This window comes from Acipenser ruthenus, chromosome 39 (genome assembly GCF_902713425.1).
Source record: "Acipenser ruthenus chromosome 39, fAciRut3.2 maternal haplotype, whole genome shotgun sequence".
In the NCBI taxonomy this organism is placed as follows: Eukaryota; Metazoa; Chordata; class Actinopteri; order Acipenseriformes; family Acipenseridae; genus Acipenser; species Acipenser ruthenus.
The window spans coordinates 2,215,743-2,242,868 of NC_081227.1; the positions used below are offsets into that span (position 1 = coordinate 2,215,743).

Below are 27,126 nucleotides of genomic sequence, written 5' to 3' on the forward strand. Positions count from 1 at the left end.
ACACATAATTACCAAATATTAAACTTTTATGTTTGGTACATTCTGTGCTGGGTCACATTTGCTTTCAAATCTAGATAAGAAGAGTTATATATATTTTTTTTTTACATAAGTCTGACAGGCCACTTCTTGGCTAGTGTGCTTTAGAGTACACTCATATATAGTAAATGATATAACAAATGTCTTCGATAAATACCTTTTTGTTTGCCTGCATTTCTTTTTGGTACTTCTATCTCAATTTCCCTGTCCTTATAAGCAGACGATATAGTTCTGTGTGTCTTTGTTTTCTATCACTCTATTAAACATGTATTCTCAACCCGACTGCAGCACGGACGTCTGGATTGGGTACCTTGTCCCGTTTCTATTCTCAAGCGGTAACACTCTTGTTATGTGCCACTGATTAAGGATGTAATGCACTCTTTCATGGGAAATAAGATTGTTAATAACCTAGAGAATATCACTGTAATTTAATCGTACTGGACTGGGATTAGATAGATGGCAGCTGGAGAAATAGCCTGTACACTTGCTTTATTTGTTGATCAATTAATAACTGCAGCTCTACCTGCAGTGTGTTGTAGAATCTCAATATCTGAACTCGATGGTTTTCAGCAGTAGCTCCTAAAGAATATGATAGAACAGGGTGCTGTTCTGTATGAGGCACAATAAATAATTGGGCTTTGGTTCAAACTGGCTTTTTCATGGTTCTTGCCTTGAGCTCAGCTTTGTGATTTAATGTAATGCTTATCAAGGGTTTATACTTCATTTCCGTGTCTATTATTAGCACACTATTATTTCTCTTGAAGTAAATTGCTTGTCTGTTATACTCCGACGGAGGCTTTTCTCCTTGACTTAATAATTACCTTACTTGTATTTTGTAATTCAGAATATTCTGATACTTCACAGAGAACACAACACATGTAACATTGCTGCGCCTTTCTGGTACCTGCACACCCTGGTCTAGATGAAGTCTAGCACAGGTACCAGGGTGCAAATGAGGATTTATAGTTCTTGAAATATTGTCATATCCTAAATTAACATAAAAACGTCCTCAAAACAATACAATTAGGGACAAGTAATAATGTGAATAAAGCTAGTTGGACGTAAGATTTTAAACCATTTAAAAAAAAAAAGTGATGTGAAAGTACAGCAAAGCTTTTCTGAATATTTTTTTCCCCCTGTAATATCTTTGGATGTGTCTTTCTATCAAAGAGGCAGTTCAAGCGAACAAACCTAGATTCAGCTGATGCAACTTCTCTTTATTATTTTGTATTATTATTCTGTGCTTTTCTTAGGGTTTCAGCATTTTATTCTTGCCGATGACTGTCCACATTAGAGAAAAGTGTTGTATCCTCTGATAATAAACATTTGAAGAAAGATTTATGCGATACAAATTATTTCTATTGTAGCATTTTAATCTGAATCAGACCAAGCAGACAATGGGTGCAGTAATATATTTAAAAAATAATATTTAGCCTGTTGTTCAGGCTTTGAAGGCGTGCTGTTCATGTTTTCCCTGTCAATGTTTTTATATGTTGTTTAACACGACCAGCCCTGGTTTATTCAGTAATAGCTGTGTTGTTGTCTCTTGGATGAACAGCTAAATGCATCGGCACATTAATGAAAGCAGTTGATTTTTACATTCGCGTCTTATACTTGCTCGTCAGAAGACATTTTGTGAAGCAGGTAAACTGGGAACCAAATCTGTTCTGCAAGGCCAAGCACATTCAAATAGAACAGGGAAGTCTGGGTAGATGTTCCATCTGTCTCCTGGCTAGCTGTTCAGTAACATTTCCATAATTCCTGGCCACAGTTCTGAGTAGTTATGTATTGCTACAAGTGTTAATTGGAAGTGAATTTCTGGAAGGGATTACACAGATGCATTTTACAGACTGGCTCCCTTGCGAGAGAAAAGAAAAAAAAACAAAGAAGAAAATGTCTGTCCGTTGCCACAAACCCGTAGATCCGAACTTGTGCTCAAATGCCACACAAGCTCGTGTCTACAGGTATGTGTCTCCGTGATGATTGGACATCTTCCCTGCGCATCAACCACATGGACGTTCTCGGAGCCTTTCACGCGTGTGCGGAGCTAAAGACTTGACTGGACAGAAACCTCGCTAATATCTGAATATGAATCTGTGGTCAATCATATTTTATCAGCTTTGTTTTGTGAAAGGTGAAATAAATAACGCTGTCTGCCAAGCAGCAACGCATGGTGGCTGTAAACACCATTGTTAACTTGTTAAAGTACATATCAGTATCTCTGGTTAATGGAAAAAGGGATACTGATGCTTTAAATGAAAACAGAAATTCACCGAATGGAGGACCAGTTGTATGCAAAAGTACTGGAGGCACAGGAGCCCACTACTAAAATCATAAATTAAATGTACAGATATATTTGCAAAATATTATAGATGAATATACATTCAGTGTGTGTGTGTATATATATATATATATATATATATATATATATATATATATATATATATATATATATATATATACTAGTTTGTCATAACATTTATTATACTGTTTATTTTGGCTTTGTTCTTTTCAAATACCAATCTATTTTTTTTTAACAAGGAGAAAGAACCCTTGAAAAAAACAGCAGTCATAAAGACAAGTGCACTTATTAAACACACACAACAGGAATACTCAACAACAAAACCTGTGTCTGATTTCTGCAGTGGTTGCAGATTTTCATTGCCGGTTGAAACAGTGTCCGGCTGTCGTGTCCACAGCTCTTGTTTTGCAGTTTGTCTATTTTAACAGTGAACTGAACATTCGTTTCCAGTGAGCCCGTGTGTCCCGTCTCTGTTTCGGAGATTGTAAATCTCATGAAGTCATGTTCTGCTGCTAATGTTAAGCAGACCGGCAGTATATCACATTTAAAGGGGGTCATTTTAGGACACGTTCAATTCAAGCTAATTAAAACCATCCAGGAACTACAGTACAAAAACCTAAACGCTGAAACAGATGTTTAATGAGACAGAGACATCGTGCCACTATAGAGTAGGGTAAATATCCATACAGTATATCTATATGTACAGTGGTATTGACACTGTCCTATCTTGTGAATGTACAGAATACAGTGTAGTATCTTTGATATTATTACTGCTTAGGACATGTATGTTATTCTCAGCCATTGTGGGTTTATTACGCTATCTGCTTACGATCGTAATACAAGGAGACCTTAATAATTGGGCAGTGAAAGATACCAAAAATGCAGCACAAATATACAGCCAATAAAATTCCATTCTTGATATGGTTCTTAACTGTGTGGTATGTACTGTTTAAAAAATATATAAATACTGTATAGGTCTTTCTCCTAAAATGGCTTACTTGTTCATATATTTTTTTTAAAATAAGCAGTTTAAAAAAGGTTTGTGATTTTTCTAAAGACTGTGTTTTCAAATTAAACACTTTCAGAGTTTTTTTTTTTTTTTATTTAGCTTTGCCAAGAAAGCAATAAACAGACTTTTAGTGCAAACAAAACATCCCCTACTTGCTTTTCAAAGAAAAATGCATTTAAACGCAGAAGTTTTCTTTTAATAACTTGAACTATTTTTTAAAGATATATGCTTTCTATATATTCAAACATTCAACATTAGAGAAATGATATATATCCAGTATCTAATGCTATACAAATATCTCATAAGATAGTTATAAAATATCCTATTCCTGTTTAAACAGCTGTATCTGCAGTATGTTTTGCTGTGCATTTCCATGTGTTCAAGCCTTATGTCTCAAACTTAGATATTGGATTTTTTTTTTTTTTTTAATCAAAATCTCTAGCTGTTGTTAAATTAAAATAAGATTGCAGAGTTGAGTATATATATATATATATATATTGCAATCATACAATGTATCTCTGTATAACTATTAATACTATCTTTCTCTTGAAATGGAACACATAAAACAAAGAATCAATTACTGTTTTGTGCATTCTAACATACAGAAACACATTCTCCATTTGCGTCTTATTTTGTAATAACAGTTTCTCCTAAGGGTGGTGAATCACACAGCCATGGGTTAAGACATGAACAGACGCCACAGTGGGAATCCGCTTGGAAGGAGAGATGGAGAGCAGTTTGTGTGTCGGTCCACAGCTGCCCTCTCTCTCTCTCTCTCTCTCTCTCTCTCTCTCTCTCTCTCATCTTGTTCATAGCCACTAAAACTAAAAGCTCTGGCCTTGTGATATCTCTGCTTCTGTTTACACAGAGCCGCTTATGTCAGCTCTGCTTTTTCAAAAGTTAAAGCTGGCAAACAGCAGGTTGTCTCATCGAGTTCTTCCAAACATGTACAAAGCTATTGTGAGAGATACTCAAGGATAGGACTGCTGGAAATAATAAATAGTTCAAATAATGAACGAACCACTTGGTATTTACTTTACCTTATTATCTGCTGTTATTTTTAGTACTTCTGAAGTATAGAGAGAGACACATTCACAAAGCTCCTTAAGAACTATTTTGATTGATAACATAAAGGGCTGGAATCTCACTATTAGTATAAACACCCTTCTAAAAATATTGTTTAAAAGAGCTACTAAAGAATACAAAATGTCTTGAGTTTCAAAAGATTTATATTCACAAACGTTTTTTGGTTATTTATTTTGTAATAAAAACTGGTAAGATTACGTTGATACATTTCCAGTACAGGTATATTACACTGTAGTTACTAATAATGACCATAGGCATGTGGCTACAGTAACAGTCCTATTCTGTTCACAGTATCATTTGCCTGAATGTATTCAATAATGGCAGTATGGTGCAGCTTAGTGATGTTAATGCACCTGTATTCTGGTCGCTGATTACATATTAAAACAATGTGACTTCTCTACTTTCCCTCCTTCTACAGGATCACTCATTTGAAATGTACCTGACGTGTTTATGACACCTGCAGCAGGTTGTTTGCATGTGCATAAGAAAGCAGCTCTCTCTTTTCCAAGGTGTCGGGTTGCGTGTATCCAGGCTGAGGTAGTAGGTTGTATAGTTTAGAATTACACCACGGGAGATAACTGTACAACCTCCTAGCTTTCCTTGTGACACGCAGATTACCTCGCGTCCCGCCTGACAGTCCTGCCACTGAGGAGCGCTGCACTGCTCGGACTCGGAATGGGTAAGACCCGCTTTGGAATACCAGCCAGGGGTGAATGAGAGTGGCACTCTTGTCCTCGGGTGTACCATCATTCAAAGAGGGTATTTTTTCAAGGCAGGAACACTTCAGGGTTCCCAAGCATGTTGGATCAGATTCATATGGATTGTCACACTGATATTCCTTGACAGTGAATGAACATGCTGTGTGTGTTGGGATGAAACAACACGCGTGTCCCTTTTGATGTGTGGTTTTTTTTTTGTGCTTGTTTAATGTCTTATTGGATTCTGTATGATTCTATGTGTTTGTTTATGCTTAGATCATTATTTGCTTAACTATCCCAGCATAGAAACACTTCTGAAAAGACTGGGATGGTTGTAGGGATGCACAGTGGGGAATTATATTAGCATTGTTCCATGAAGCCCAAAGTACTAGAGCATGTGCAACCTCAATATGCTTCCCCTACCTCAGAAAAAGCAATTTTGTCGAATCATACAGAACAGACATAATAAAAAATCACTTAATAAGGAAATGTAGACGATATGAAGTATTCCTTTAGGCAACTTCAGTATTACCGTATGACATTTTGAATGTTCGAGGGTGTTTAATCAGACAGACACCACAAACGCCTTTGCCTTTACTTAGCAGAGAGGATAAATGGCAGCAGCTTCTCTGTTCGTAGGCTATGGTATGGTTAACAAAATTATCCTTTAAAGTCCTACCATCTGCTCATAATTACACAATATGTTAACCTCAAACTCAAGACGGATGTACAACTTAATTATAATACTGAAACCACAAAGCTAATGGTTCGGGTTTTCAGCAAAATAAAGACTGCATGCCCTTTCTCTATGTCTGTCTCATGTTCTGGTAGCCTCCTCTGAATTTAACTGGAAACGTGGGTCCAAACGCGATAAAGTAACTAAAATGAAAGTAGATAATGATGTGTGTTTCTTTCAATACGGCACAGGAAAAATACATGACAGACTCAATTATGCAATTAGCTCTAACTGCATGTAAAATGGCAGGAAGTACAAATGAGTTTAATTTAGTCACATCATCTTATAGTCTTGAAAGTGTTACAGAAGACCCTGCAGCGTTTACAAGAAACGTGTTGCTTTAGCTGTGTTCTGAGTTGTCCCTATCAGTCTTTTTTTAACATAATCCTGCATGTTTTCATGTTTTTGTTCTCACATGATGGGTCGTAGACCGCATGAGGAATGCATTTCTCATTCCCCAGGAGATCATTCCTCTTACAAGCATCAATGTGTATCCGGATCACGCCTCCTCCTGTAAAGCCGCTGCAAGCGGGTTCTGTTCCCTCGCAGCGCCATTTATTTTACTCACATCGTTACAGGAGGAGAATGAACTGGACACGCCATGTGACTGAAATCACTTTCTGTAACAGAATGAACAAACGTTATGAGTTCAGTAGCACTGTTTTCTATGGTGCTGGGTTCTGTTCCTCCAATACTGAGTTATTCATGTTCTTCTCCAAATCTACCTGGCTTTGAGCTTGTCTGGAGAGTCCTAAGTGCCAGGGCTGAACAGCTGTCCTCGTTTCTTTCAAGTCATGTGACAATGTAACCTTGCAGCTCCTGTCAGCGGAGCCGAAAACCCATGATTTAAATGGAATGAGGAAGCTTGATAAGTCCCAGCCGAGCTCAAAGGGAGTCCAAAGCCATATAAAGGAAGAGGTCAATACTGTCTGATAAAACTTGAATTTTTCATGTGGTTATACAAGGCAAAAGAAATAGAAAAGGCTGTGATACGTAGCACACATTTTTATTTAACTGAGCTGTCTGATTAATCTGTTCAGAAACCAGCACTGCTGAGATGTATGCTGCTTTATGTATGAAATCTGCACTGCAGAAGTCTATATACATGGTCACGTCATCAACACATGACTATTGTGGGTTATGTTGGCAGCTTGAATAGGGTATCATAGACAGCAGTTATCGAGGAATAGTCACGAAACACTCTGTATTGAAACTTCAAATAAAGAAAAAAACTCACGTCAAATCAACGAGCTTCCAGCAGCGTTAAAGCAAGTGTTTCTGTTGTAGACTCAGCTTCAAGTCCAATGTTGAAGTCTCCAGAGGAAGTTTTATTTTGTTATTAGTGCAGACACTTCTTATCACAGACGAGGAGTTTGCGGGTATTTTTGGCTGCGTGAAAGTTGATGAGAGATAAGAGATGAGCCATCAGTTTGTCATTGCTAATTGGAGGTCAGTGCTGCTGTATCATGTCTTCCCATAGGCAGAGCTCAGGAGGGACCATGAACTTCATTAGCACCGTTACATTGACCTTTCAGGGGTTGGAAGGAGGTCATTTCCAATAAACAGTCACCTTTCGTTACTTGAATGGAAAATCCACGCCTTCTATATTACATTTCTTAGCTGTTGAATATTTCTGTGTGTGTGTTCTTTATCATTTTCTTACGTTGTTTCGGATTGGATCGGTTTTTTTTGTTTTTTGTTTTTTTTTCAATCAGAATTGCTAACTCGTTTTTCAACCACAGTAAAAGCTGAACAATGACCCTGATGGCCGTGCAAAATGCACTATAATTAGCAGGCAGCTGTGAAGAACCCCTGTCACATAGGTGCTCCGAAAGGTGAGTGATTTATTACAGTATTCAGTGAGCCCCTGAAAAATAAGCATCAAAAAGTATACAGTTTGTCTATAAAAAAAAATATCTATATGAGGCACTGCCTTTAAAACTGAATTAGTGATATTATTTGTAGTGCTGCAGACTGGTGTAGCTGATAGAATCTTGCTAGTGAGCTCTTTGTAGCTTACTTGCAGGGTGTGGAGAATTCCACTCCACCAGGGAGTAATTGAAGACAGAAATGAAGAATGTGCTGGGTTATCAGAAAGAACAGGACCCCCAATTACTGCTGTGTTCACGTTTAGCCTCAGTGTTTTGTTATATAAATCGTGTTCCCAGTTTTCAGTGTTAATATTTAAAGGATTGTGCAACATGCTGTAATAAAACACACTTTTAAGGAGCTTCAAATTATATTTTAACAGCGGTTTTTATTTTCCCATAACTTTTTATGACATCAAATGCTGAGCTGGGAAAGATCCTCAATGCTCCTAAAACAGTACATAAATATTAACCCGTTTACGATTTACTGTAAAAATGTTTAAACCTAAGTAGCATTAAGTAGCAAAGTCTCCACTGCCTGTCTCACAATCATCACGGCTGTTCAATAAATTACATTTTTCTGGTATGAATTCCGGCATGTTGTGTACCTCTCTCAAACATTGACGGTTTCCTTGTTTCAATAAAGGTAGCACGTATAAGTTCACTAAGGTAGAAGCATTGTGTTTAACCACAATCCCGCACTACCACCTTAAATCCTTGATTTACATCAAAAGCAACCATGGAGTGTATTTGTGGAATGTGTAAATAAATCGATCCTGAAGTCCTGTCGACTCCTGGAAACGGCGCTGGGTGTGATGAGCCTTGTGTTCCTGGCTAGTTAATAAAACTGTGGTCCGAGTGAATATTCCTGCAACAAGGACCTTTACACAGTGTGTTGCATGTTCAATTTACCATCAGCTAGGGGTAACACCAGACAGTCGACTTGTCAAATAGAAAAGTGACGGCTGACTTGAGAAACTGTACGCCGGCTCATGGCAGGTCACGTGACGATGAAGTCATCGTGAAGGTTTCAGACGGAGAGCAGTGAGGCTGCAAACCGTTACCATATAAATGACACTTTAGAACATGAATACAAAGTCTAAGCTTAACGTATAGCACACAAAAAGCATTATGAAACACTACGCTTACAGCTAGAGCAGCTAGACATTATCAAATACACAAGCTCTTTTTTTTTCAAGTGGCAACTAGTCCTCCTATTTAACTTTTTGTACGTCAACTATTCGACTCAAATTAACCAAATTCAAATGACTGGATCATCATAATTAGTAACTTATAAAATCCAATGACAAACGACTAGAAGTTCTCGATGTCTTCAGCGTTGGAATGAGTTTTGGTTCCCATTCTCAAAACCCAGAGAATGAAAATGTCTTGATGGTTCCATTAGGAGCACTGTAATGGTTATTGCATGTATGAAACATTGACCTTGTATGGGTGAATGGGTCAGTTATTAGTAGGTACAGCTGGTCATGCGAGGGAAGGGATAATACAGCACATTAGTTATGCGATTGGAATTAGTTTCTCAAAAGGGTGTTTTACAGCAGCAGTTCTCAAACATTTTCTAACTGGTAGCCAGAATTCATAAAGTACTGTTCTGTGTTTCTGAGTACCACAGCAGGTCTCTGAAACTAACCCCAATGGTTTTCACGTTCTAAAACTAATACGGCTGGTTTCACAGACCCTGATTACCTTGTACACTGATGAAGGCACTGGCTGAAATGTGTGTAAAATTCAATTGTAAGGTAAAATTGACAGATCATCAATTGTAAGGTAAAATTGACAGATCATCTCTTTCCTTCATCAGTATCCTATGTTTTGCCTCAGTCTTTCTGGCTGTGTGAAGTAAACGTGATGTATTTCAGTGAGATGACACCCTGGGTATGATTTATCAGAGCTGTTTTCTCCAGGGAGCAATTTACACTTGTTTTTTGGTGAAAATTGAGGTCATGGCAAAGTTCTAAAATCTAGCTAAACAAACTTTTTAACAACAGTTATATAAAAGCATATATTCTTCAAACTTTGATCATAGTCCTGCTAGTCTCCTAGTGATCTTTTGAATTGCATTTGGATATGAGCCAGCAAACAGTGGATTTGATACACATTTTAAAGTATTTTCTAATATGCAATTATGTGTGTACCCTTATAAAAGTGTACCACTGAATGTGCGCAGTTTTACTGTGCTTTTCCTGTGGTTGTACTCTGCATTTAGCATAGTTACCCTGGTTTGCCATGTTTATTAGTATGCTTTGCCTACTTTCCTATTCTTTACAATGCATACTATGTTTTACCATGCTTTCTCTATGCTTTATTACACTTTGCTATGCTTAACCCTTATACAAGCGTACAACAGTGAAAACACTGCAAAGTGTAATAAAGCATTGTGAAAGCACTGTAAAACATCGTAAAGCAGGTTAAAAAAACAAACATATCAAACCATGATAAAGTATGCCGAATGTATAGTATAAACATGGGGGAAAGGGTCAATTACCTTGCAAACTTTTATAACACAAGGGCCCTTCATGCAGGCTTTATATAAAGGGTAGTCTTTTGAAATAAAGCAAAATGCAATCTAATTTCATCATGTGTTTTGTTTGCACATTTCTGGACAAGAAACAGTCATTATTTGCCAAACTTACCAGCGATGACAGGAACGGTTATTTTCAGCCACAGAAAAAGAACAGTAAACAAGCCAACAGTGTATAAAGCAGTTAAAGCTGCAGCGTCCCACAGGCGCGTTCAGTTTTAAACAGAGAATATATTCCCTGGTGACAGTCTCCAGGAGTCTTCCACAGTGCTGCACTCCACCTTGTTGAGAAGTTTGGTTCCCAGACAGTAGTTTTCGATGTAGGGACCCCGTATGTCACTCTTCAGTCCTAACACGCTTGCTGCTTACAGCAGTAGTAGGTTATGCACATATTAAGCGAGTAGCCGCAAACAGCATTTTAACATTTCCGATTCCTTTTTTATGATATTTGAAATTGTTCCCGAGTAGGTACGGGTGCCGTTGCTGAAGTTGAAAAAGCCCAACGGCTTATTGAAGTTGCCTCATTCCTCTTGTTGCTCTAAAAACCAGAAACAATCATATTGGGTCAGTTATTCCTGTATCTGGTCTAACAGTGCCGACTGGACAGTTAATTAGACTGTATAAAGAGAACGTTATGATAACGCTATCATTAAATTGATCTATAACTCCAATATGCACACTGTATAAATTGCATCACTTTCAAAAGTAGGTACAATGAGGGGACTGTAAGAGGCTCTACTGTTAGGCCTCAATACAGGAGCACAAGAGAAATGAGATGTGCCGGCATCTTAGTTAAAGACCTGCGCTTTTTAAAACAATTAACTAAAAAAAATAACTCAAAACCTGAGCAACAGAACTACGGAACGACTGCAAATATCATAAAAAGGTAAGGGTAAAAAAAAAAAAAATTTCAGCTAACTGCTCTTTAAAATGAGAACAACATTTTCCAATTGGAATTTCTGTAATGCTGACAAAAATAAGATTAAAATCTTCAGATATGAAAAGAAATAAATTCAAAAATAAAGCTGTACACTTTTGATTCTCGTTCAAGGCACAGTGCATTGTAACTCCAGCTCCTGAGTTTACTTTTGAACTGTTTTCTGCCCCAGTTGCCCCAAGCAGTCCTAGTAGAGTATCTTGTGCGTTTTTTGTGAAGTGTTTGTTTTGTCACGTCCTGTACAGACATGATGTCACCCGGCAGGACGTATTTCAACAGCAAATTGACAAATAAAACAAGGAACTATGCGGCATGAATAATGTATTGCGGCACATCAGTGCTTCTTGGGTTGTCTAGACGTCGCTGTGATTTTCCAGTGTAGTTCATCTTCAATCCAAATGCTGTGTAACTCACGATGTGACTCACAGTCACTGTCAGCTGCAGCCACAGACTGCAACACACGATAAGAAATGTTAGGGAACGCGTCCAAAACACACCTGAGTAAAGATATACTACGTCTTAGAATTAATAATAGTAATTTCTAGTGACAGGTGCTGGATTAAGAGTACTGAAGACTAGTCTTTCTCTAGTTACACTCTGGTGTACCAGATGTACTTAGTGGTGAGACTTGATTCAGTAACAGTCGGTTAGATTCTATTGAAGTTCTACTGAGGCCAAAAGATGACTGAAAAACAAAATGATACAAAGCTTAAATAAAACACAAATAGTGGTTCAAGTTTAAGTAACTCTTCTCAGTGCGGTCTGTAGTTTGAAAGACTCTTCCCAATAGACTAAACCATCCCCTAAGAGAAACTGTGGGCCCTCAAGTCCAAGGTGGTTGAGGCACAGAGCAAGGGGGAAAGTTCTGGTAACTCCTCTGAGGGTTGAATTGTTGGAATAATTTGATGTTACGCTTCTAGACCCAGCATTGGCTATATCAGTACAGCCTGATCAGGAGACCAACTGTGTGCACACAGAGTGTTTGATTGTATTGTTTATTGATAACCAGCCCTGAAAAAGCATGGCAGACCGCTTTCTATTTTGTGTTCGCTTACGCCAGTTCGTGCTGCAGTTTCACTGTATTTTGTTGCAATGGAGGGTATAGAGCTGGGCACTGTGATGCCCATCTGTGCTGTTTTTTTTAATTCTGCAGTTCTCAAGAAGCATTGAAACATCGGAACTCCAGAATATAACTTTTGGGCAATACCAGAAAGGACCTTCAATATGATTACAGAAACTCTGATAACCACAGACCTACAAAATCCTGACATTTCTAATAAATGTTCAGGATACAATAATGTGATATCCAGTAACAATTGTAAGTCGCCCTGGATAAGGGCGTCTGCTAAGAAATAAATAATAATAATAAAATAATAATAAACACAGAAGAAGGGAATACAAAAAACAGAACCCCTAATTATAGTTCAGTCTCCATGTCCACCCTTTGGAAGTCTACACATAAAGACCAGTTTTAGACAGGTTCCAGACCGTGGGTGTACACCTGCAAATGGGAGGAGTAATATGAGGTAAAAGACTAAAAACCGGGGTGACTTGAGCAACAATGAAATATTACACTTAGGCTGAGAGCTCGCTGGAGACAAGCAGTACTGGTCCGAAAGAATGGCTCTCGTTTCATCGAGTTCTCCAGCCCAGTATGCGGCCAGCGTATGATTACTCAGCTTCTCGTTTTAAATCTGGCACGCGATGCAGAGGCTGAAGATTGTGGGTCAGATCTGAGTCTACCCCGGCTGTGCTCAGGAGTTAACATAGCAACAGTCCCTTTTTAGATTTCTGATTCAAAGTGTATTAATAAATCCCTTTATAGGGTCTCGTATTTCATATATATATATATATATATATATATATATATATATATATATATATATATATATTTGAGAACTTACCTACCCTCCTAAACCCATGTACTTTAACAAGGAACAGTTTGCCACTGGTGGTTCAATTTCCAAAGCGCTTCTTCCAGTTTTGTTGGTTGATAATATTATAAGAAACAACTTTATGTGTAAGACCTTGACTTGTATAGTTGTGTAAAATGTGCAAGGGGTTTGATCTCTTAAAACAGGATTTAAAGACTGAAGTAAATGCTGTGGTGAGATTTGATTGAGCTGTTCTTACCCACTGTGTAGCACCACTGAACAGTTAAAAAAGCATGAACACATATCTGATCTATTTAATATAAAATGAAGTTTGCAGCCTCCTGTGTCTTGATTGCAGGCTATTAAACATAATCTGACCCACATACAAAGGTGTGCAGCTAAAATAGAAGGTAGCTGTTTTGCTTATTTTGAGAAAAACACCATAATCTGCATTTCAGTGTAATTGTGTGATCATGACCTTATTATACGCAGCGTGACTATAACAGTCCATTTTTATTAAACCCTAGGTGCTGTAGGTAATTATTAGAGCAACTATAATGAGGAGTCAGATTTTCAAAGAGTGATTAGCAGAATGTTATTTTGTCTGAGATACCTCCACAGTGGTAGACTGCCTCCTGGTAAAACACTATCCTGGTTAGGTCTGCCAGCCCAGGAGGGCTGAAGTAAGGAAACGTGCATCAGATTCATGGCATGGCTTTATTGGCTTACTTCGCTTGCCTTTGGCTATTCCTGATTTCAGGGTTTGGATAATTCCAGGCATTTGTTATTCTGGCTCTTGCCTCCAAAGATCCCTAATAGAAACCACCTGTACAAGCTAGTTAAGCCCTTTGATGTGGTGCACCATGGTAAAAAAAATAAAACAAAGCAGGATAAAGCAGAGAAGTACGGTAAAGCACAGAGAAGCACGGTAAAGCACAGAGAAGCACGGTAAAGCACAGAGAAGCAAAGCATGGTAAAGCATTGTTTCATGTTGAACTATAATGAATAAACGGGAATACTGCATGTTAATAATTTAGTGTGCAAGATCTCTTACGTGGGAGCCAAAACTGAGATAAAGCCTAGCCTGTGACTTTGCAGTTATGTCGCTGTTTCTTTTTTTTCCCAGTAACATTTCAAACAGAGATCCAACTATTATGAAGTGAGTATTGCTGTTAGATATGAGGAACAAGTGGAGCGTTCTAGTTAAACTGCTGCTCAGGACTGTGTGCATGCTGCTGTCGACGGCTGCTCTCCTTGCCTTATTGCTAGAACACATACAGGATACATAAGTAACATTTCAAACAGAGATCCAACTATTATGAAGTGAGTATTGCTGTTAGATATGAGGAACAAGTGGAGCGTTCTAGTTAAACTGCTGCTCAGGACTGTGTGCATGCTGCTGTCGACGGCTGCTCTCCTTGCCTTATTACTAGAACACATACAGGATACATAAGTAAGTACGGTGGTTGCTATGTATCAAAACACACCAGCGTATGATAAAACTGAACCCAAAAATAGACAAATCTTGTTCTAGTAAATCAGTCCGAGACATTTTAACAGTTCACTGCGTGTACAGGTCTTTTAATATTGAATATGCTTATGATGTTCCATAACTAGAAAGAAACAACTTCAGCAGACTCCGTAGTCGTTACATTAGCGCCTATTGGAGTAAAAAAAAAAGAAAAGTCTTTATTAATAGATATATTGGGCTACATTCACAAAAACATTTAACACTTCATTTTGGACTGGTACTGCTGTCTGAGAAACTCAGTGTCTTGGTTTCCTATAGTCTTACCTCAAGTGTTTGATGATTCAGTTGAGGAGTGTTTTGTAGAAATTCCTGAGGTTAGAATTTATTTTTAAACACCAGGCCCTCTTTAGGATTAAGCAACTTGTCAACAAATACATGTGGTTACTGAATTCTTGAGTTGCCCAAATGATAAAATGTTGGGAAAACGCTCTCCACCAGATTTATGATTGCTTGTTTAAATATGTAAGAGGCAATGATTACAGTTGGCATTTGAAGATACAGAGGGCTTTGTGTGTTGCAGATCCAATTTATAGATTTCAACATCAAACAAAGAAAAACCTGGCAAGTGTTGATAATCCCTGTTTTTTCTTCTTCTGTGAAGCATGCTGTTTTGCCACCAACAGTTTCATAACTTCCCAGGCCATCTTCACCTTTGACCCTTAGACCTTCCATGCAACCCTGTACCACCAACTTAACCTACGTTTCCTCACACTGTGTCCCCTCCCCCAGTGTCCTGGTGAGAAAGTAATGTTGTGTCTGTATTCCCAGTCCACTGGCTGCCAGCGCTGTCTGACGGTGAGGGGGGTTGATTGTGGATTTGTGATCAATCAATCAATCTTTAATTTATATAGCGCCTTTCATAGTGGACAGCACAGCGCTAGCTCTGAGTATAGGGTGTGGAATACAGGGAGTATTGCACTCCGCTTTCCGCCATGGCAGTATCGAAGCACAGGATGGAGATGTTAGTTTTCAGCAGTCTGTTTTGATTTGATGCACCTGATGAACATGTCCTCCAGCACTGAGCCACTTGGAATACAGCAGTAAATGATAAATGTGGTTTTCCTTACATCTGCTAGGGACAGGGTTGCAGGGGGACAGGTTAATGATTACACCCTGGTGTGCCAGATGTACTTGGAGGTTATACATGATATGGAGAGCTTTACTGAAGTGTACAGTATAAGGTACATAAGGACTAGAGCTGTTAGCTGCTCATTTTTTCAAAAATGGGTACGGTAGAAGCCAAGATTAGTCACAGGGGGGGTTATTGTTGTAGCCTGACTGTATCCCAGTCTGCAGCTTAGACTGGCAAACTGCTGATTGGTCTGTGCGGCTGAAAGTGATGAGTGACATTACCTAGGGCTTGACTCGCACAATCCCTACAGTCAGTCCAAGATTTCAGAACTTCCCTTGTGTTGGTCTATTACTGAAGTGACCAGCTGCCAGGAGTTTGAGCAATCAGACCCTTGGTATATGTGCTCCGAACTGATCACACTAATCACAAATGAGGCGGACCTTAGGCTTACTAACAGGAGTTGTTCATGCAGCAAACTCCTGGCTCCTGATCATTTCAATAATATACTTAATTGATGGCGCTCTGAAACCGAAGGCTAGTGCTGGTTTCAAGCCATGGTAACCCAGCCACTCCATGCAGATGGCATTCCATAGAGATTCAGGTGCATAGGGAGTCTCTTCTTCCTTAGGAGAAATACAAGTGGATGTGTGGACTGAAAATGTCGGTGGCTGTCTGAGTATGGCTATTGTTACCCTTATAAAAGCTTGCCACAGTAAATTTGCACGGTACGTTTGCTTTTCCAATTGTTATGCTATGCGTTTACAATAATTTACCATTATTTATTTTAGTATGCTTTACCATACCTCTGTGGGCTTTACAGTGCTTACCAAAGCTTTACCATGCTTTCACAATGCTTTATTACACTTTGCTGGGTTTTTACTATGGTAAACATTTCTGCGACTGTGAGACATGTGTTAAACCCAATCAACTGCAACGCACCTTAAAATCTGCATGCTTCCTGACCATAAAAAAATATTTTATCCTGCAAAGCAGACAGACAGTCTGTCTGTGTTTCTACCTCAATTTGTTAACCCCCTCCACCTGCAACCTTATTGGAAGGCCCCAGATGAACGAAACACTGCCCCCGCTTGGCACGTCCAGGAAATTACTAGACAGACTCAACGTGCAGCTGTCTGCAGTCCCCCCTCTGCAACTGCCTCAGCTGGAAAAAAATGAGTGACGATTTCCTTTTTTCTTCCTTTGTTTGCAGCAGGGTAGAGAAGAGAAGGGGGGGGGTGGAGCTTGGGGTGTGTCTGCTGCTGTATTGTTTAAGCTCGCTGCAGTGCGTGATTCAGGCGCAGAAGAAACGTTTAGCATCCTCCTGCTGAATACCTGAGCTGGCATCATGCAGAGTTAACCAGTCTTCTGACGGAGAGCTGCTTCTTACACATACTAGCACAGTATGTGGAGCCATTGTGCCAAGAGACTAGATTAAGAAACGCAGGTCTTTTTTTTCTTTCCAGTGCAGTGGAATTCTGTGCTGCTAACCCCCTGCCCCCTCCCGTCGTACACAGCAGAGCGAGATCTCAGGAGACGTAGCGAGGCTCGTGATCAGAATGCGGACAGTGTCTGGACCTCAGTCGCAGTGGCGTTGGGTGTGGATGGGAGGGGGGGTAAGTTTGTGAAGGGGAGATATCTCTGGGATGGTGTGAAGTCAGAACAGTCACACCTGTTAACTCACTTGTCAGCATGTGAAACAAGCAGACACTGACAGGCCGCGTGCTGCCTTTGCACCTTCTCCTTTAGCTGGGTTTAGGGTTGGCCTGGCCAGCCTGCAGCAATTAACCTCACCTTTTGTCTTAATAATTTCTTCGACTGGGTCTTGATTAATGACGGCAGCAGGATATCGCTTAGAGTGGGAGTGCACACAAAGTCCTGGAGAGATAATTACATAATTAACCGATTAAGGTCTGGATGGAGGTTAAAATTGGTTCAGTTGAGTAATTGAGGGTACAGGTGAAACAAAGACCAGGAGGTCACGGGATTGGGCACCCCTGGCTCAGAGAATACCTCCATTGTTTTTTGTTGAAAGTTTTGAATTTTGCAACTCGTTGTCAGTTGTTAAATGTATCACAATACAAAAAGCACTTGGGATTTGATTTCCTGAATAGCAGCTTGGCAGCACAGAGGTTAAGAAGCTGCTGTGTGCCAACCCACTCTTGACACCAGCAGAACATGCTTTCATTTGTTAAGACAGTCCACCCTGTGGCGTTTCTGCCGTTTTATCTGGATTGGTTGCGTGGTCAGTGTGCGGGTGTCTATTTTAAGCCAGTCAGCAACTGGTTAAATGTCAGTGGCTTTGTGCTTCCTCTCCCTCTCTGAAATCAGCTTTATTCGTCTTGCGTGTGACTGTCGGACTGTGGCAGCCTAATATCGCAGCTCTCTCCTGATGGTAGCAGCATATATAGCTGACAGGGATTGGAAAGAGGGAAGGCTTCAGGAATGTAGAAAGCATCTCTGGCCCGTTTGGTGGTTAGAGTGTATGTGTTTTGTGGAGGAGGGGAGTGAAGGGAGGGGGTGGGGGGGTGTTTAGTCAGGGAGCAGACAGCAGACTGACAATGAGTTCATTTTTAACACAGGAAAATTAGCGCACGTTATAAATATAGTGTGAAACGGCAAGGGTTCGGTGGAACAAGATGAGATTGCAGGCAATCTAGTAAGAAAGAAAGAAAGAAAGAAAGAAAGAAAGAAAGAAAGAAAGAAAGAAAGAAAGAGGGTATTGCGATGTCTGCTGCCTGTTTGGTTTCTCTGTTAGATAGCAGCTCTTTTTTATTTTATTTTACCGTGCTGTTCCGCGGGGCGCGGCGAACGGAGAGCAGACGTGCTTTATTGTATTTATTTTATTTTTAGTGCAGGGAGGTTTTTTATTTGAAGTCGTCGGTCACCCTGCTAGATAATGGTTAAGTAAACCGGCTGGGAGTTTGTTCATTTTTTATTATCTGCATAATACTGTCTGGGATTATTGTTGAGCCGGCATGTACATATATAAACTCTTGTTTAGTTGTACGTGCATGATAGATATATATATATATATATATATATATATATATACGTTTTTGCTCAAAGTGTAATGTATGCCTGCTTTTAAATGTATGCACAAGTGGGATGCTGGCTGCTGTGGATGAAGGTAACAACAGAATGAGTCTAATATTAGCAATGCAGTTGCAGTGTCTGTCTGGAAGGAATGAATGATAAATGAGGTTGCCATCGTGTGTTCTGAGTGGTGGTGGGGGGGGATTCTCAGAAAAAGGCTAAAGGTGATTACAGCAGTATTGATTCTCGAGTGTGCTGAGGCTGAAGCAGACATAGGAGAAAATCTGTGCAACGGTCAACAAAGAGGATTGGAGGATGCTGAAACCAGACACTGGAGAGAGAGAGAGAGAGAGAGAGAGAGAGAGAGAGAGGAAGAAAGGGGGCAGTGTGGTCTAGAGAATTGTATCCTGTCGTTGATTTGTGCCTGATGTGTGCTGTCCGTCAGTAGCCTCCCTACTTTTTCTCTTCCCCACGCCTAGGGGAGCCAGTAGAAGATTAAATTTTGCTTCTATAAGCCTGGCACATCGAGCTGCTATGTCTATGGGGCCTGAGGATTTTGTATACGATTGTCTTAATGATGCCAGGGTCAGACTGCTTTGAGAAGCAAGAAAGAGAGAGAGAGTGTGAGAGAGGGAGACAGAGCGCGCAAGAGAGAGAGAGAGAGGGAGAGGAGTACAGGCAGGCAGAACACAGAAAAGAGGGAGACTTGTTGACTTGAGGTGGACCGGAAAAAAAAAAAAAAAGGTGAAAATGATCTGAGTAAATAGGCAAGGGGGTTTGGAATCAAGCGGTGCACGAGCACAGGGGAATGAGAAAGCGCGGTTTGATAGTCTGTCTGACTGTTCCTGCAAAAACCAGGGCCTCAGGGTCTAAATGTTTTCAGCTGTGCAGGGAAATGAATGGATAGTTCTTTCTTTTTTTCAGTTGGAGGGAGGGGGAGTAGGGAGGTCTGGAGCTTTAGTGACAATCCGGCTGCATCAGTTGGAGTAGGTGTTTCGGGCTGTGCTGTTTCTTCCGCGCTCAGGTCTTTATCTAGAGAGCTAGACAGAGAGGTGAAGAAAGCTTTAAGCTAGAATTCAGTTCGGAGGAGAAGAGAAGGGAGGAAAAAACCCAATACAAAGTCTGCTGCAACAGGCGTTGGCGCATTCTTTTTTTGGGGGGGTGGGGGGCAAGAATCTTGCACCTTCGGAGAGCCGCAGATCTCTGTGCAGTTGCGTGGTTGCATTTGCCAGCTCTTTATGTTTCCTACAAGAGGAAAATGAGGATAAAGCAGAATATGTATTAAAAGTAGGGAGGGAAGAGAGGGAGGGGGTGCATGTCTGTCACGGCCCCCTGTGAATACTGAATGACAGTCTGAAGCTTGATCTCGTTAATTTGGCCTTGGCTTCAGACTAGCAGCTGATGCACTGAGGCCCTGACGAGGATACTGGAGAAAGGATTTTTTAAATTTTTTTTATCTGTTATTATTATTATTATTATTATTATTATTATTATTATTATTATTATTATTATTATTATTATTATTATTGTTATTTGTGAAAGTAGTTTTTTTTTTTTCTTCTTAAATTCAGGAGTGTCCGTCGTAGATGTTTCTTCATCCTCATATTTCCGATCGTCCTTTTCCAGTTTTCTTTTTACTGCACGTTGGGATCTTTTTCGTCGCCTTTTCTATTTGAAAAAAGGTTTTTTTTTCAGAAGCCTCTTTGAGTGCAGTTGCATACGAACCCCCTGCCTGTTCAAGTTGAAATCTGAGATTTTTTTTTTTTCTTCCCTCCTCAGTCGACACTGCTGCTTGCTGCCTCCCTACTGCTCCAGAAAGCAGCCGCTCTTCGCTTCTAAAAAGGGTGAGTTCCTGACTGACTTGTTCTTACATTTCTCTACCCTCCCACATGTATTGCCGGTGCCTGTCGTTTGCTGTTTAAACCTGAAATGTATGGTTTTGTGGCACAGCCTTTTCAAGGTTCTGCCTCCTCTGTTGTTACAATGTCCCAATCCTTTTTTTTATTATTATTATTTTTTATCTCAGCTTGACAGAAACACCGCAATGTCGAGCTGTAGGCGACAAGCAAGGGAGAATGTTTGAAAAGAGAATGCTTAGCAGTGTCGCACCTGAGCTTCTGAATCAGACACCTACAGTATAATGATCATGCTCGTTGTAAGTGCTGCATTGTTTAGTCTGGGTGGTGGTGGGGAGGGGGGTGGGTGGAGTGGGTGGTCAGTGTTGTGTCTGGCTTTTTCTTGCACTTACTGTCAGTTTATTTGATTTTGTTATTTTATTGCTGGAACTCCATGCACCCCTCTTAGTCCCTGAGACCCTAACTTGTGACGTTTCGCATTCATGTCCACGGGTTAGGCTCTCGGGAGCTGTGAGCGGTGCTCAAACGTCTTTTTTTTTAATTATTATTTTAATGACTGAAGAAGAAATGGAGAGTCTTTAGCTGGGAGAGAAGGCAGGGGAGGTGGGAGGATGGAGGAATGCCGGCGAAATCAAAGGCACAGTCATGTGACTGTTCAGTGGGTAGCATCAGCTGAGAAATATTTCTGCAGGCATTTTGTGAAATTAAAACAAACGAAGCTTGTTATGAATCTGGAGAGAGGGAAAGGGGCGAGAGAGGGGGTGTTTCTGTGTTTCTTTATCCTGAGAGCAGCACAAAGTACTTTCGGAGCGTGACCAGAACTGCTCGGTACACTTGTGCATGACCTCAACAACCCTTATCCAGCATGTGCAGAGAAACACTCTTTTTGAGGGGGGAGGGGAGGGGAGGATTTCGATGGAAAGCTACATTATTTTGTGCATTAGTTTGCTGTGTGTCATTTGTCAGCTATACAGTTTTATTTTTTTCATGTTTGCAGGTTATGGTCCAAAAGTTTCGATGCAAAAAAGAAAAAACTATATATTGTGGTTGCCCAGTATATTGAATCAACAGTTGTAATCATTCTAGTTTATTATTATTATTATTATTATTATTATTATTATTATTATTATTATTACCATCATCATCTGATTTGATCCTCAGAACTTTGAATGATTTTATTCCTGATTTTACCCTTGCACAATATGAGAACTATCACTGTGTATAAAAGACGAGCGATTCGTTTATCCAAATGTTAAACTAAGAGGACTTGAACAATCCTTTATTAAAAAAGATGTCAGTTTACTTTTATAATGTCCGTCTGGTTTAATATCAAGGCTGCTAAGCTGGCTTCGCTTTCAACGAAAGACTGTTTCAAAAAATAAATCACCCCGGGTATTATATTTTAGGCTCTTCTTTTTATTTCTCCAGCTTTTTGTTGTCCAGCTTGACTTCTTTCATATTTTGAAGTAGAAAAGGTGGATTAATACGTAAACTGTGAATTTAAAGGAGCAGATTGCTGTGTTTTCAAACATAATAGCTTTCCAACACATGTAATTCAATTGCAGGTTGTGTCGTTGCTGTCGAAATGACTGAGTTGTTAATCCAAGCGGTTAACTGTGTAAAATACTGTGTTAATAATGTTTGCCGTTTCACAGCTGCGTCTATGGAGGACTGGGCTAGGTGAGATTTCATATCTTGCTTTTTTTTTTTTTTAAAGTGTATGACATTACAGTGTTTCATCTGCTAGTTATCTTGTTTTCCGTTCTTCGGTCGTATTTCATCCTGAAACTCCCAAATTGGAGATTGTTCCGAAAGAAAGAGAAGCTTGTGATTGCTGTTTCGAACTGTTAAGGTAGACCAGTGGAGATGTGAATTTCAGTTAAGAGAACAAAGGGAGAAGCAGACTGTGCAGGTGTAGCTCACTGCAAGAGACCACCTTAAAAGGCTTCAACAGTGTCTGGTTCACAGTACTTTCTTCAAAAGGAATCTAGAACCCAAGCTCAATGCCTAAAAGAATCGGAACTGTGTGATTGTGGGTTACAATGGGCTCAAAGTTTTCTGTCTTTGTGGTTGGGTGAGGTAAGCTTGTCACTGTGCATGAGGATTAAATTTAATTATTTACAACGTATGGCAATGTATTTGCTACAATTAAATATCCAGCTACAATAATATATATATATATATATATATATATATATATATATATATAGATAGATAGATAGATAGATAGATAGATAGATAGATAGATAGATAGATAGATAGATAGATATTACATTCATATTATGATCACTAATTTCACCGTTTCATATTTTCGTTTTACTCCCAAATCTACTTGCAAATGCGTATTGGGGTATTTTCAACTCAATAAGGGGATGTGGTAAGCCCTCATATGTAGAACACAAGTATATGCATCCAAACATATAATACATGGGTATGATTTTCTATACGCAGAACAGATCTACATTGCTGTTATTCTTTTAAAGGTTCATGCTGATTGGATAAAACTCGGTTGCAGTTGTGGTAGACGGTTGACTAGCTTTGCATTTTTAAATGTCAGGTTTGCCAACCGGATTTAACCCTGTAGCAAAGTGCTGGTGCTAACAAGCCGAGTGCCTGGGCACACAGACACTCTCCCTGAAATGCTGACTCCTGCATATTGAAAATAAGGTTTCAGATGAGATATTTGTAGGCAGCTACCAAAAACATGTAATGTCATATGTCGATAGTGTCAAATCAGTAACACACACACACACACCTTCCAGAAACTGCTGAATAAATACTTTTGAAAAGGACAAACAATCAAAAAACATCCGTCATCAAGAATAAGGGGGATACTGCTTCCAAAAGAGTTTTTAAACTCCTGTGTTTACAGAGCGCCTTCGGGTTTATAAGTTGGAGCGTGCCAAGACAGCTTTTAACACTGTAAATTGCAGTAACCATTTTGACAAACTGTGGCTTTTCATTCGGAGAGTGCTATTTTAAACATGGCAAGGATTTTGAGTAACATTACTCCGCTTTTGTGTTGTTGTTGTTGTTTAACTTCAAGTTATATTCTATTTTGCTCAGTTAATTGATAATGCACAAAATGTGGCGTTTTTTTTTCTTCCAAATACCAGAGATTTACTCCAGCTAACCAAACTTTAACCTGTAATGGGGCAAAACGGCACTTGTGGATAGATTTTGTGAAGAGAAAGTCATCACCTACTATGAAAATAAACTTATGTGGATTAACTAAAAGGGCAAAGGTATTTAATTCACTGTGCAAAAAGGGACACAAAGACACCTTCTCTTTTGATGAGAGAGAGAGAGATGGTGTTAAATGACAGATGACTGGACATAAAAGAACATGATCTAGAGGTATTAGTTATGTTTAGTTTGTATTGGTTGTGTTCTCACAGTGCAGATTTGCAAGTTTGTTAGCACACAGCTGTGAATAATACACTGCATGGAATATACTGTACGTGTGCATGAACACTGCACATGCACGCACGAGCGCACACACCTCGTATTGATCAACATGCAGGAACGCTGTTTCAATTCATCTTCTGCAGATTGACGCTGATTGATAAAAACACATTAACACATAAACGCTTTTGGGATTAAAAGGGTTAAATGTAAAAAAAGGGGAAATTACCAACGAAAACTAAAATGTCTGAACCCCTTGATTTATTGTGAAGGTTGTGCTTTCGCAGTCGTTCCCCCTGTTAGCATGGGAAGAGGCACATTGGTTTTGTAAAGGACCCCCCCCCCCCCCCCTTTGCATCAGTACCGATCGTCTGACCCCCTTTGCAGGAGTGAAGCCAGGCTTTTTATATGAGCACAGAGTTTGTTGTATAATGCTGAGTGCGTTGTATAATGGAGACGGGATCCTGATTACATTATGTATCCACTGTTTCACCCTCAGTTATCTTTTAATGGCACCAAATAATAATCTTCATAATCGTGTTAATCACAACAATAATTATAAGGTCGCTTTCTTTTTACACAACACTTTTTTTTAGCTTATTAACTATTAACAACTGCGTGAAAACAAATGTGTTTCATTGTTTAATGGTTAGTTAATATATTTATAAACTTTTACTGCTTTAAAAAATTGAAACTCACTCTGATCGACTCCACAGACTCATGAAGCGAAGCTCCTCCTGGATTTAGACAGAAAATGATAAGGGATATTAATAACAATAATAATAATAATACTAATAATATTACTAATAATAATAATAATAATAATAATAATAATAATAATAATAATAATAATAATAATAATAGCTGTTTTATACCAGTTAATAAAAAAAAGAAGTGACCAGTAAAACAAATGGTTATGATAATAATAATAATAATAATAATAATAATAATAATAATAATAATAATAATAATAATAATAATATAAGAAACTGTCGTGATGCCTTTCTCTTCTGGTCTCACACTATAGTTATTATTAGCATGCTTGCCAGTGAAGAGAATTATTTTGCCTTGTTTTACCCCACATGCAATGCTACCCGTAGTAAAGCAGACACATGCTCTCTAGGATTCTGGCTGTCACCTTCACTGCCTGAGTGTCAGCTCTGTTAAAGTGCTAATTAGGAACTTTCCTTTTTTTCTGACCCTGTTTAGCCTCCATTACGACTCCTTGATCAAGTCCTTTGTCTGGAGAAAGGTGGACAGAGGAAGATCAGGGCTGTTCTTCTGCAGAGGGACAGTGGCTTCTCCATTGATGCTCGTTTTGTGTTTGATAAAGTATTTAGTAAGATAATGTTATAGCAATGTTATAGCAAGTAAAAAAAAAATAGATTAAAAATATACTGCACTTACATACTGTTGTTAATACACAAGTTATATTCACTAGATTTGTTTTCTATTCACACATAACCTTTATGTAGTGTGCTGTCAATTTCATTGAAAAGGAAGAGAATATCGTGAAGTGAGGTACGCAGCCCATTGTGATGTCACCATTTTGAATTTGCAGTTGAATGGAAATTCCGAGAGGTGCCTCGGGTAGGAATATTTTGGACGTCAACCGTACGAATACTGAGAATGAAGCAATGTATGAAAATATGGAACAGTGTGATGTCATAAATGGGGTTTCCTTGTGAAAAGTTCTCAGCCGTCTATAATTATGCTGAATCACAAGCGTGGGTGTCATCTCAACTTATCAGATTCCTTGTTCGTCTATTTTACCCTATGGTAGGTGATCGCTAAGCTAAAATGGCTTTAGGATCTTGAAAACAAGTTAATAAGTGACACACACACACACACACACAAAACATTAGTAGACTAGCGATACATCAACCTCAGCATTATTGACCTTAATTTCCTTGCCTTTGGGATGCTTAGCTATTGCCCACTCAATTATCTAGCAAGAGAACACCATGGCATTTGGTGTTACTATGGTTTTTTTACAGCTTGTGTCATAACAGCAGTTATATATTCTCCAGAGGACTTATTTATCAGAATTCATTCTATTTAAAAACAGTCAATATTCAGGCTTTTTTTTTTTCAAGCAAGGATATCTTTGGAAGATTCTCTGAAATGTAATTTCCAGGGATCTTGTGTCCTCGTTTAGGGGAGTTGAAGGATTTAAAATAGGTAGATTTTTCACGCTTTTTTACAGTGCAGACCTATTCAGAGAGATTTACTCGCGAGCAGTTGTTGCAAGATTAGAACGATTGTGCCTAACTGTAAAACACTGAATAAGGGTACATTTAGAAATACTAAAATAACCTTTGTAAATGCAATGACAAACATTTCGACTGAAGTCTTTCTCAATGAAGTTAATAGTCTGTGTAGGGTGTCTTCTATTGTTGTAAGAAATGTCCTAACATGTAGTTTAGGTTCTGGGCACTCAAACTGTGCCAAATGATTTCTGTTGTAACAAGAGACGACCTACACACAACGATTAACCTGTTAAACAAATCACAAAAGATTGTATTGAGTAGTCTTGATTTTTTTTTTAGAATTAGGTCATAATGTGTTTTGTGGATAGGATGACATCTAGACTCAAGGAAAGATCATAAAAAAAATAAAAATCTGCTCAGGGAGAGTAATCATCTTAAAACAAATGTTACGTTACGCATCACGATGCGATACGACGCGAACTCCCAGAAGCAACTCCTGTGTGCAGATGCGTTCCTTCAATGGGAAGTACAGCGTGAAAAAGAGTGTAGGATGTGTTCGCCAATTTTAGTGTTTATGAATTATATGAAAAAAAAAACACCATTCAAAATCAAATACACATTTAACACAACGTTTCATAGAGGAAAACGTGAGCTCAATGGAATGATGTTCGTACATCATTAGATACCATTGTGTGAAATTATTGTGTTAACTTTATGTGCTGTAAAGGCTTAAAGCATGTAGTCAGCAGTTAACATAGAAGAGAAAAGTTCACCCTCCATACATGAGCACTTCAGGCATCAACAGCAACTGGGGCGAGGTTCATTCTACACTGGCAGGGCGCAGTAAGAGCCCGCAGGGCTGCTGAAAGGCGGTTTGGAGTGCACTTTCAAAACTTCTCAAGTGTCCAGCTGTCTGCTCTCCTCAGGCGAA

At 39.1% G+C, this 27,126-nt stretch overlaps 1 long non-coding RNA gene across 4 annotated transcripts in view; it reads left to right on the forward strand.

Moving 5' to 3' along the window:
* LOC131707214 (uncharacterized) overlaps positions 1 to 26,508 on the forward strand; it is a 115,311-nt gene extending 88,803 nt beyond the window's left edge. For 3 of the 4 annotated variants that reach the window (XR_009311033.1, XR_009311032.1, XR_009311034.1), the window contains 2 exons: positions 20,504 to 20,568; positions 25,195 to 26,508. This is a non-coding gene — a long non-coding RNA (uncharacterized LOC131707214). Of the gene's footprint in view, positions 1 to 14,214; positions 17,305 to 20,503; positions 20,569 to 25,194 lie in introns of all 4 variants that reach the window. The other variant, XR_009311035.1, reaches the window with a different exon arrangement.
* The last annotated feature ends 618 nt before the right edge of the window (positions 26,509 to 27,126 follow it).